General features: G+C 34.1%; 1 pseudogene; it reads left to right on the plus strand.

Moving 5' to 3' along the window:
• The first annotated feature begins 217 nt into the window (after positions 1–217).
• Positions 218–1,682, plus strand: LOC134477505 (olfactory receptor 52N2-like; annotated as a pseudogene).
• The last annotated feature ends 7,812 nt before the right edge of the window (positions 1,683–9,494 follow it).

The following is a 9,494-nucleotide window of genomic DNA, read 5'->3' on the forward strand; positions in this document are numbered from 1 at the left end:
TCTTCTCCCCTCCATTTCTTCTTTGAACAAGAGAATTCATCTACCTCTGTTTGGGGCTCCCCATGCTGTATTATGTTGAATTCTAAGTTGACTATCTCAGGGAGGCTCTGTAGCCTGCTGTTATCTATCCACCATCTTTGCTCCTCCCCCAACATATGTTTTTTAAATTGTAAAACTTTCATTTCATTTTTTATGTCTGATTATTCTAATTTGGAAGATGCAGAAACATCAGGTTTTGCGCAGTAGGCAGATGCTTAAGTAATTTCATGGATTATAGCACAATGAACACATTTGAAGTATTTCTAGGAAGCAGATCAACTATGAGAATATTTACAATGAATCAAGTTATTCTTGTTTGTTTTACTGATTTATTTACTTTTCAACATGTTGTTTAAGCAGAGTTCATAATTTAGAATATGTTAGGAGGGGAGAAGTAGTGGTGACTGGCCTGTCCCAAGGAATAGGCACAAACAGTTTGAACAATGAAAAGCCATGCAAGGACCACAACATTGTGCATCTCCCATGCATTCTTAAAAGACGTAAGAACACTCAGGCTCAAAGAACATAGTATGAGTACCAAAAAAATGAGTTTTTCATTTAAATTAAAGGTTTTTTTTTTAGCATTTAATATATATGCCCATGCTGTCTTGGGGGAAAAATAATTTCCCAACTCTCTCCTATACAGTATTCCTTCATTGGGACAGAAAGTAGCATGTCTCCTAGTTGATAACCATACATGAGCCAACAGCTCCAGCCTGACACAAAAGTGCTTTATCCTCTGGGATTCCTGGGCTGGAAGCTGCATATAGCTGGATCTCCTTGCCATTTTGCTTCATTGTACGTCATTGCTGTTGTAGGGAACTGTGGTCTTATCTATATCATTAGTCGTGAAAAGGTCTGACACTCGCCTATGTGTTACTTCCTAGCTTTGTTGTCTCGTATAGATGATCCTGGGTGTACTTGATTTGTTCCAAATATGTTATGTGTAATTTGGTTCAGTCACAAAGAGATTGATCTCAGAGCCTGCCTTATGTAGATGTTTTTCGTCCACAGGTTGACAGGCATGGAGTCTGGAGTGCTCATGCTCATGGCTCTGGACCACTATGTAGCCATCTGCTACCCTCTACGCTATTCCACAATCCTCCTCAACACTTTAATTACCAAGGCGGGGGGGACACTTTCATTCAAAGTGCATTGCTCATGGTGCCATTTACCTTCCTCATCAAGCACCTTCCCTACTGTAGGGGCAACCTCCTTCACCACACCTACTGTGACCATATGTCTGTGGCCAAATTATCCTGTGGCAATGTCAAGATTAATGCTATATATGGTCTCATAGCTGCTGGGTTGATTGGAGGCTTTGATATGTTTTGCATTGCCATGTCTTACACCATGATTATCCAAGTTGTACTGCATCTGTCATATGAAGATGCTCACCAGAAAGCCTTTAGCACCTGTATAGCCTACATTATGTGCTACTGTCATCACTTACATCCCAGCCTTCTTCAACTTTACTCACTGTTTTGGAGGACAAGCCATATCTCATCATATTCACATTTTTATAGCCAACAATCTGCCTATTCTTACTTCCTACTTTGAATCCAATTGTGTATGGAGTGAAGACCAAGCAGATCCATGAAATAGTGACCAGAGTGTTTTTCAGGGAGAAAAACATTCCTTGATGTGATAAATCCAGGACTAGAGTTCTGCATTTATTATAAAGATTAAGAAATTTATCAAGGGAGGATGAAGAGCAAAATTGAAATATCTGAGCTCATGAGAGGACACTGTTGAATTTTCTGACACAAAATTCATAAGCCAGTTGCAACACATTTCACTCAAAAACTGATGGAAACAATTTGTGTGCACTAATTATATTTTTCACACAATTTACCTTTAGTGAGACTTCATGGAATGTACATAGAGTGTGTGATGGTTAGAACATCCAACTTCCAGTAAATCTAAATGAATATCCTTGTGTATGATGAGAGTCATCAGGAAACTTGGAAAACAGCTGCCAGGAAACTGGGAAGGCTGGTATTACACTTTCCAAGTGGCACAGGGAAATAGGAAATGCTTTCTCTAAATGTTTGTGCTGAATTCTTAGGAACCTGTTGTCTCTTCTATCCATAATTATGGGACAATTACAGGAATTTAGAAGAATAAAACTTTTGCTACTTTTTATCTTCAGTATACTGCTGGCTGGGTGATTATTTGACTCTGTATCAATGTACCAGTGCACTATATAGAAATATACCTGGAAGAAAATGTACAGTTAATATTATCACAGTCTGGGAAGAACTCCTTGTAATTAAAGTCAGGAGGATTTTGAAAGACAAAATGAATAGGATTTGATGTCTCTTAGAAAAAATTTTAAGTAGAAGGCAGGGAGCTTGCAGAAACATGACTATAAGTTAAAGGGAGAAAGAGTGGAGTGACAGGAACAGTAGAGAGAAGCACTGCATTCAGAGTCCTGAACAACAGGAGAAGAAGAAATGAGCCCCAAGTGATAAGGGTGCATTCCAGAAAGAGTGAGACTGAATCAACAGTGGGAAAGAGGAAGAACAAAACCTGAGGGGAAATTGAAGTAAAAGATGGAAGGTTCTCAGGAAATAGGTGTCAGTAAAAGTGGGTAAAGTTGATATTTACATTGATGAAGACTATATTCTTATGTGCTAATGTGAAGAATATGTTTTAATATGCTGTATATGATCAGACAGCTATGAAATATATCATTTATTTTTGCAATATGCATTCACATGTTTGGAAGGAAAACTTGTGGGTTCTTTATAAAAAAGAACTTAAAACTATTTAAAATTATAAAAGTGCTGTTATACAATATAAATTTTAAGCTTATTATCATTGAAGTTGCTTTACTTTGAATTGTATTTTTGTTTGTATTTAAATTTTGTTTATATACAATTTAAATAATTATTTACAATTTAAATAATTGTAGTTAAAAGTTGTTTATGAGTGGATTTCAATAGAACCACATGAAAACATGTTCAATTAAATCGAATTATTTTCCTATTTTATCATTTTTTAATATTCACTTTTAAGTACTGTGCTAGTGTTTCACATGCATTATTTCATTAAGCATTTACTTGAAAATTATAAGGCTGGTATACCTTCTTGCATTTCACGAGTAAGCCACATGTAAACCATTCTATAGAAAAGAGAAAGGGATAATGATAAGAATTTCAGTAGTGAAAAACTATAACACAATGTTTAAAATTTGGATAAATAAAAGTTAATGGAATTTACTTGAAATATGTCAGTAGCAATTTCCCCATTTTCTCCAGTAAAAACTAAAAAAATAGTTTTCAGGGTAACAAAACCCATTAACTATGAAAACTAAGATGCACAATTTAATTTGAATAAGCATATCAGAATTTTGAGAAATTTAAAAATATTTGTAATATAGATAGTGATGGAGGACAATTCTACTTAGTACTGAGAGAGAGAGAGAGAAAGAGAGAGAGAGAGAGAGAATTGCTCTGACAAGAGAGTAAACTAGAGAAGCTATGGCAGATGCCTTGCTTCAAATCCCATACTGCACTCCAGATACCCACGGCTGGAAAGCAGAGATCAGTGAACCTATTAAAAAAGACCTAACGTCAACCTTATACATTTTCATTAGGTCTATAATCAAAGTACTAGATTCAAGGAACTCGCATTAATATTTCAACTGATTTAATATACATTTTCTTTCAAACCTTGACAGATATTAGTGTCCCTAAGAAAAGAAGATGGAGGAAATTGTAAGGAGCTACAAAGCTAACGAGAAATGTCTTGCTCATATGGAATCTCAGGACCATTTAGCCAACCATTTCAGAATAGCCCATATGTGGATGTACAGAGATAAAGAAAATGGGACAATGGAAAATGAGACAAAAAAAAGAAAGAATACAACAACGAAACATGACTAGCTTCCTCCTACAAGTTCGTACTGTTACCTGTGCTGTGAGTTTTCAGCACATTTATAACCTAGCCCAAAACTTAACTGGAATATTAACTCAGTCTTTACCTTAGTTCTAGCTCTTATTGTAGTGAATAGCAAATTTATTTTCCTTTGTATGAAAAATGACATAGATGAAGCTTGTCTTTCAAATAAAATTTAAATTGTTCTGAAAGTAATTTTGTAGAAAACCTGATAAATGAAGAAAGTTGATTTAGAGGATTCAACCACTTTGGGAATGGATTGGAAATTAGAATTTTAAATTTCATACATATATCTGAAATAAGAAGTCATAATCATTTAAGAGAAGCAGTTTGTTACTAGTAGGAGATTTTTACCTAGGTAAAATTCTAAGATAGCAAACATGCATATTTACAGATGGGGAGATGTTTTGTCAAATGTATGTTTTTCCTGCTCTGTCTATATATCTTTTTTCTTTCATTTAGTGTCTATGTTGGTAATTTAGTTTAAAAGGTAAATAGATTCTATCCAGCATTATCCATTAGTCTAAAAATAATTACACTGTATTTTTTCCTTCATTTCCTAAGGCTTTTTAAAAAAGCTTTCTTTTAACTGGTACATAAAAATTATACATAATAATAGGACTATAATGTAAAGTTTTTATATCATTATGATACATGGTTACAACATAAATAGCTTTAGCATATAAAGTTACTTTAATATACTGTACATTCATTGTGTCATAATATAGGTATACCATACAAAGGTTTGATATGTATATATATTGTGTCATTTTATAATTAGCTTAAACATATTTTTTCAAAACATTTATCATTTATTTGCAGTTAAACATTTCAAAATATTTTTTATGTACCTCTTAGATATGTGTAGTAAATTATCTTTTTGAGGATATTCTGTCGTGCATTGGCACACTATAGTTTACTACTGTCCAATCCTAATTTACTACCTATATATCTAATTTTCTTTATGTGGCCATTCTTTTGAGCCTTCATTAACCAACATTCTACTATCAACTTTTCTGAGAACAAATATTTTTAGATTTCACATATGACTGACATTATGCAATTAGATTTTTTTTTCTGTGCCTGGCTTATTTGCCTATCATAACTATCTCCATTTCAATCCACATTGTTCCAGATAGCAGGATTTTAATTTTTAATGGTTGAATATTATTGCATTGTAACTTTGAACATTCTTTATGCATTCATCAACTGATGGAAACAAACTGATTCCCTGTCTCAGCTTTTGTGTATAATATAGCAATAAACAGAGGAGCAAAGATGGTCCTTCTGTATACTGATTTAATGTCATTTGTACATATAGTCAGTTGTAGAATTGTTAGATCATATGGTAATTCTTTTAAAAAACCTTTTTTGAGGAATTTCCATGATAGCTGTACTAAATTACATTCCCATTAATAGTGTGCAGAATTCCCTTTGTTAACATCTGCTCTGGTTCTTATTACCTTTAGTCCTTTTAACACTTTTCACTCTTACTGGGATGTGGTACTGTGTTCTCACAGTTTTGAACTGCTTTTCTTGAGGATTAGTGATGTTGAGGATTTTCCCTTGTAACACTACCCAGTTATGCATATGCTTTTGAGAAATATCTCTTTTAAGATCTGAGGCCCATTTTTAACTTGATTATTTGACATTGTGCTATTGAAATTTTGGAGTTCTTCTGTATTCTGAACATCACTTTCCAGTCACATATCTAGTGTGAAAACTTTATTTTATTCTCTAGGTTGTCTCTAAATCCACTGAGTGCTTTCTTGAATATTCAGACAATTTTAGTTTTATATAATCCCACTTGTCTATTTTTCACTTGATTTCCTGTATTTTGAGAGTCTTATCCAAAATATCCCTGCACATTTTAAAGTCTTGAAGCTTTTTTCACCTATTTTCTTCTGGCAATTTCAGTCAATTTAAATTTCTATTGTATTTTCAGTTGACTTTTTAACTGGTGAAAGATAAAGGTCTAGTTTCATCGTTCTGCTTGTGGATAGCTAATTTTTCTAGTACTGTATCATGAAAAGACTGTTCTATTTTCAATGTGCATTTTTAACACTTCTGTTGATGATCAATTGACTAGGACATAGCTGGATTTTTTTTTCTAGCTCTCTATTCTATTGCATTGGTCTACATTTCTGTTTTCATACTGGAAAATGCTTCGGAACAACTGCATGGGCCAAGATTATTTTGTCAAGTCCCAAAAGCATGCCAAAGAGATATCTGCATTCCCATGTTTATTTCAACATTATTCACAATAGTGAAAGAGAGATAGAAACAACCAAAATGTCCTCCAGATAATGAATGGAGAAACACAGTATAGCCTGTTTGCACAATAGGGCAATATTCAACAAAAAATGAAATCTTGTTATTTATAACAACACAAATGGAATTGGAGACCATTATGTTATAAGAAAAAAGCTGACCATAACAAGAAAATTAATGTCACCATATTATTCTAACATGGAATATAAATAACAGGTGATGTAGAAGTTGAGAGCAGAATGGCTGTTACCAGCAAACAAGAAAAGTAAGGAGAGAGGAACCAAAAAGGTTGATCAATGGTTATTGCATTGTGGTCTATTGGCAATAGGCGTTTCTGGTGCACTGTAAGGTGACTATACATTTCAGTATTTCATTGAAAGTCTCAAAAATGTGTAAAAATATTTTATATATATTCACTATTAAGAAATAATAAATGTTTGAGATACATATATTTAGCCTGATTGAATACTATGCAGTGAAGTCAGACATGGTGGTATATACTTGTAGTATCAACACTCAGGAGTCCTAAAATTAGTTGATTTTCATTGAACTTGATCACAATATCACTCTCAACTCACCTCATCACCCACCACTTGTGTATGTACATAAACAAATATGTATATATATATATATATATATATATATATATATATATAAAATACCAATGTTTTATGTATTTTATGAAAAAATAATCATACTTTTTTTTTGTCTTTTTCCTTTTCATTGGTACCCGGGATCGAACTCATGACTAATCATACTTAAATAGTATATAAATTTCCTATATCCAGTGTATGATTTGGCTCTAGTTTGTTGTATAAATTAATGGATATATAAATTCATTGCAGATGTGAAAACATACAAATATATGTTTGTTTTCAAGAGTTGAACTCAAACACTGATACACACATATTACTACCTGAATTCCCCTTGTTATGTTATTGTGAAGAAGACTAATTCTGAAGACACTGAAGGATGGATTAAAATGATTTTCATCATTTTAGATGGTGAATGTATGAGGCTTTCTGCCACCCCCCGAAGAAATGTTTAAAATAATCTTTTAAAACTTCATTAAAATTATGTCACACATCCCACTCTCCTTATAATTGCAAACTGAATGCCTGAAAGTAGGAACTGTAGAATAGTACAACCATTTTGCAGAACAATTTGATTTCTGACCAAGTTAAACATGTACTAACTCTAAAACTTGGCAATTCTATTGTTAGGTTTTTAATGAAAATAAATGAGAGTATTTTTCACCAAAAGATATAAAAATTTTCATGCAACCCACATATTAATAAATTGACCCAGAATATATGGTATATTTATGCAATGGCTTATATCTCAAAAGTATTAAGGAGAAAGTTCTAAATATACATTAATCCAAAAAAACATTTCATTAAAAATAATCCAGACACACAGCCGTACTCTATAATTCAGTTCTGTGCATTCCAGTACAGATGAAGAAAACATCAGTTGATAGAAATAAAAAATGATATCCTCTCAAAAATGGTAAAAATTTAAAGGAGCAAGAGGGATTTCTAGGGCATAAGAATGTCCATTTTCTTGTCTTATGTGGCATTCTATAAATGTGCACTAGTTCTGAAACTGATTAATTGAAGGCTTAAGAGCTGAATGCTTTATTGTGTATAATATACTTTGCTAGAAAAAAATCCTACAAACTATTGATATGATTGAACTATAGAAGTATATGTGATAAACATTATATTAATGAAATCTTAAAGGCATTTTTCTAAGATTGGATCAAATATAAAGATCAAACAATAATCACTTTTATTTAGCATTGGTTCCATATAATGAAATCAGGCAAAAAACGGTAACGACTGAGCATAAATAATTAAAAATGGTGATTTCTTCCGACACCTCTGATGCTAGTTCGCAATTTTGGTGCTTTGGACACTAGCAGTGCTGACAATGGTGAGTGGCCTGAAGCAGTCCAGGACCAGGTGCTGCGCAGAAAGGCCAGTGGCAGGACTTGCAGCAATCTCTCTGTGCTGTGTGCCCTCAGTTCTGGCAACAGCATGTTGTTAGCAAAGTGCTGTGGTGGCATAGATGGGATGGCAGCAGCAGATGAGGTATTGCTCTCTTCTAGTAAGGTGGTACTGTATACTTTCGAATGGGACCTTGGCCAGTGGTGCAAAAAGATGTCCTTGAAACCTCCATTACAGATACCTGGGGATGGGATGTGGGATGAAGCCCTATCATAGAATTACTCAAGCTCCAGCAGCATTGAATGTGGACAGGGAAGTGGTGGGAACCTATGTTTCCACTGGTTGTTTTGTTTTGTTTCTGTTTTTGTCTTTTGTAACTGGGGTTTGAACATAGTGCAGGGGGAGAGACTTTTAGAACTCCATAAGTACAAAACTTCAACTCTGTCACCAGTGGGAGTCCACACATGGGTAGCACCTTTGTTTTTAGAGGACATTCACCTCAATCTACTGGTACTTAAAGTAGCACTCTTTCTTTCCCTCTGTCTTATAAAACCTGTCTCTCACACAATTGAGAATCATAGGCACGTAGTTTCAGGTGGTAGGTATCTCCCAAGTCAGTTCAGTGCAATCTCTATAGATTCTCTTTCAACAAGAATATTTAGGGATTTCAGATCCACAAACTTTCAAATTAAGATGTTAGAATACTTTTCAAGATGGCTAATAAATTCTAAGTACCTGTGAGTTTACTGGCAGAATGTATAAAATCCTTTACCAAAGCAAGGCTACTGTGCAGAGTTTAGGGCCTTGTTGAAGCGGGCCACAAACTCAGAGGGACTGGAAATTTCCAGCAGCTAGGACTGCCAGTGTTGGCACTTTTCCTTGCATGCAAAGGGGAGATCTTCCTCACACCAAATTAGTTGTGGAACTGGGTGTATCAGGGTGTTTTGTTTATCTTACCACATTAATGTCCCAATCTGAAGCTTAGAAGCTTTAATTTTTCTATTGATGGTTCCTTTGTTTTTCCATGGTATCTCACCACAAGTGCACCTATACACATGTTACTTTGAGTCTTATAGTAGAGACAGAGGCAAATGTTGAACAGTCTACTCAGCCATCTTGACTCCCCTTTCCACATTTTACTTATTCATTCATAAGTTAATGAACACTCCATTTGTGTCCATTTCTTGGCTATTGTAAATAGTACAATAGGGACCATGTGAATGCAGAGATGTCAGATTTTATGCTTCTGTTCTTTTGATTATCAACCTGTATCACTTAGGTCATATTAATGTCAACATATGAATGTTGTCCTCTCTGATAACAGAGAATAAT

The sequence above is a fragment of the Cavia porcellus genome, unplaced genomic scaffold (assembly GCF_034190915.1).
Source record: "Cavia porcellus strain 051 isolate PalLab524CR breed Dunkin Hartley unplaced genomic scaffold, mCavPor4.1 scaffold_9, whole genome shotgun sequence".
Taxonomy (NCBI): Eukaryota; Metazoa; Chordata; class Mammalia; order Rodentia; family Caviidae; genus Cavia; species Cavia porcellus.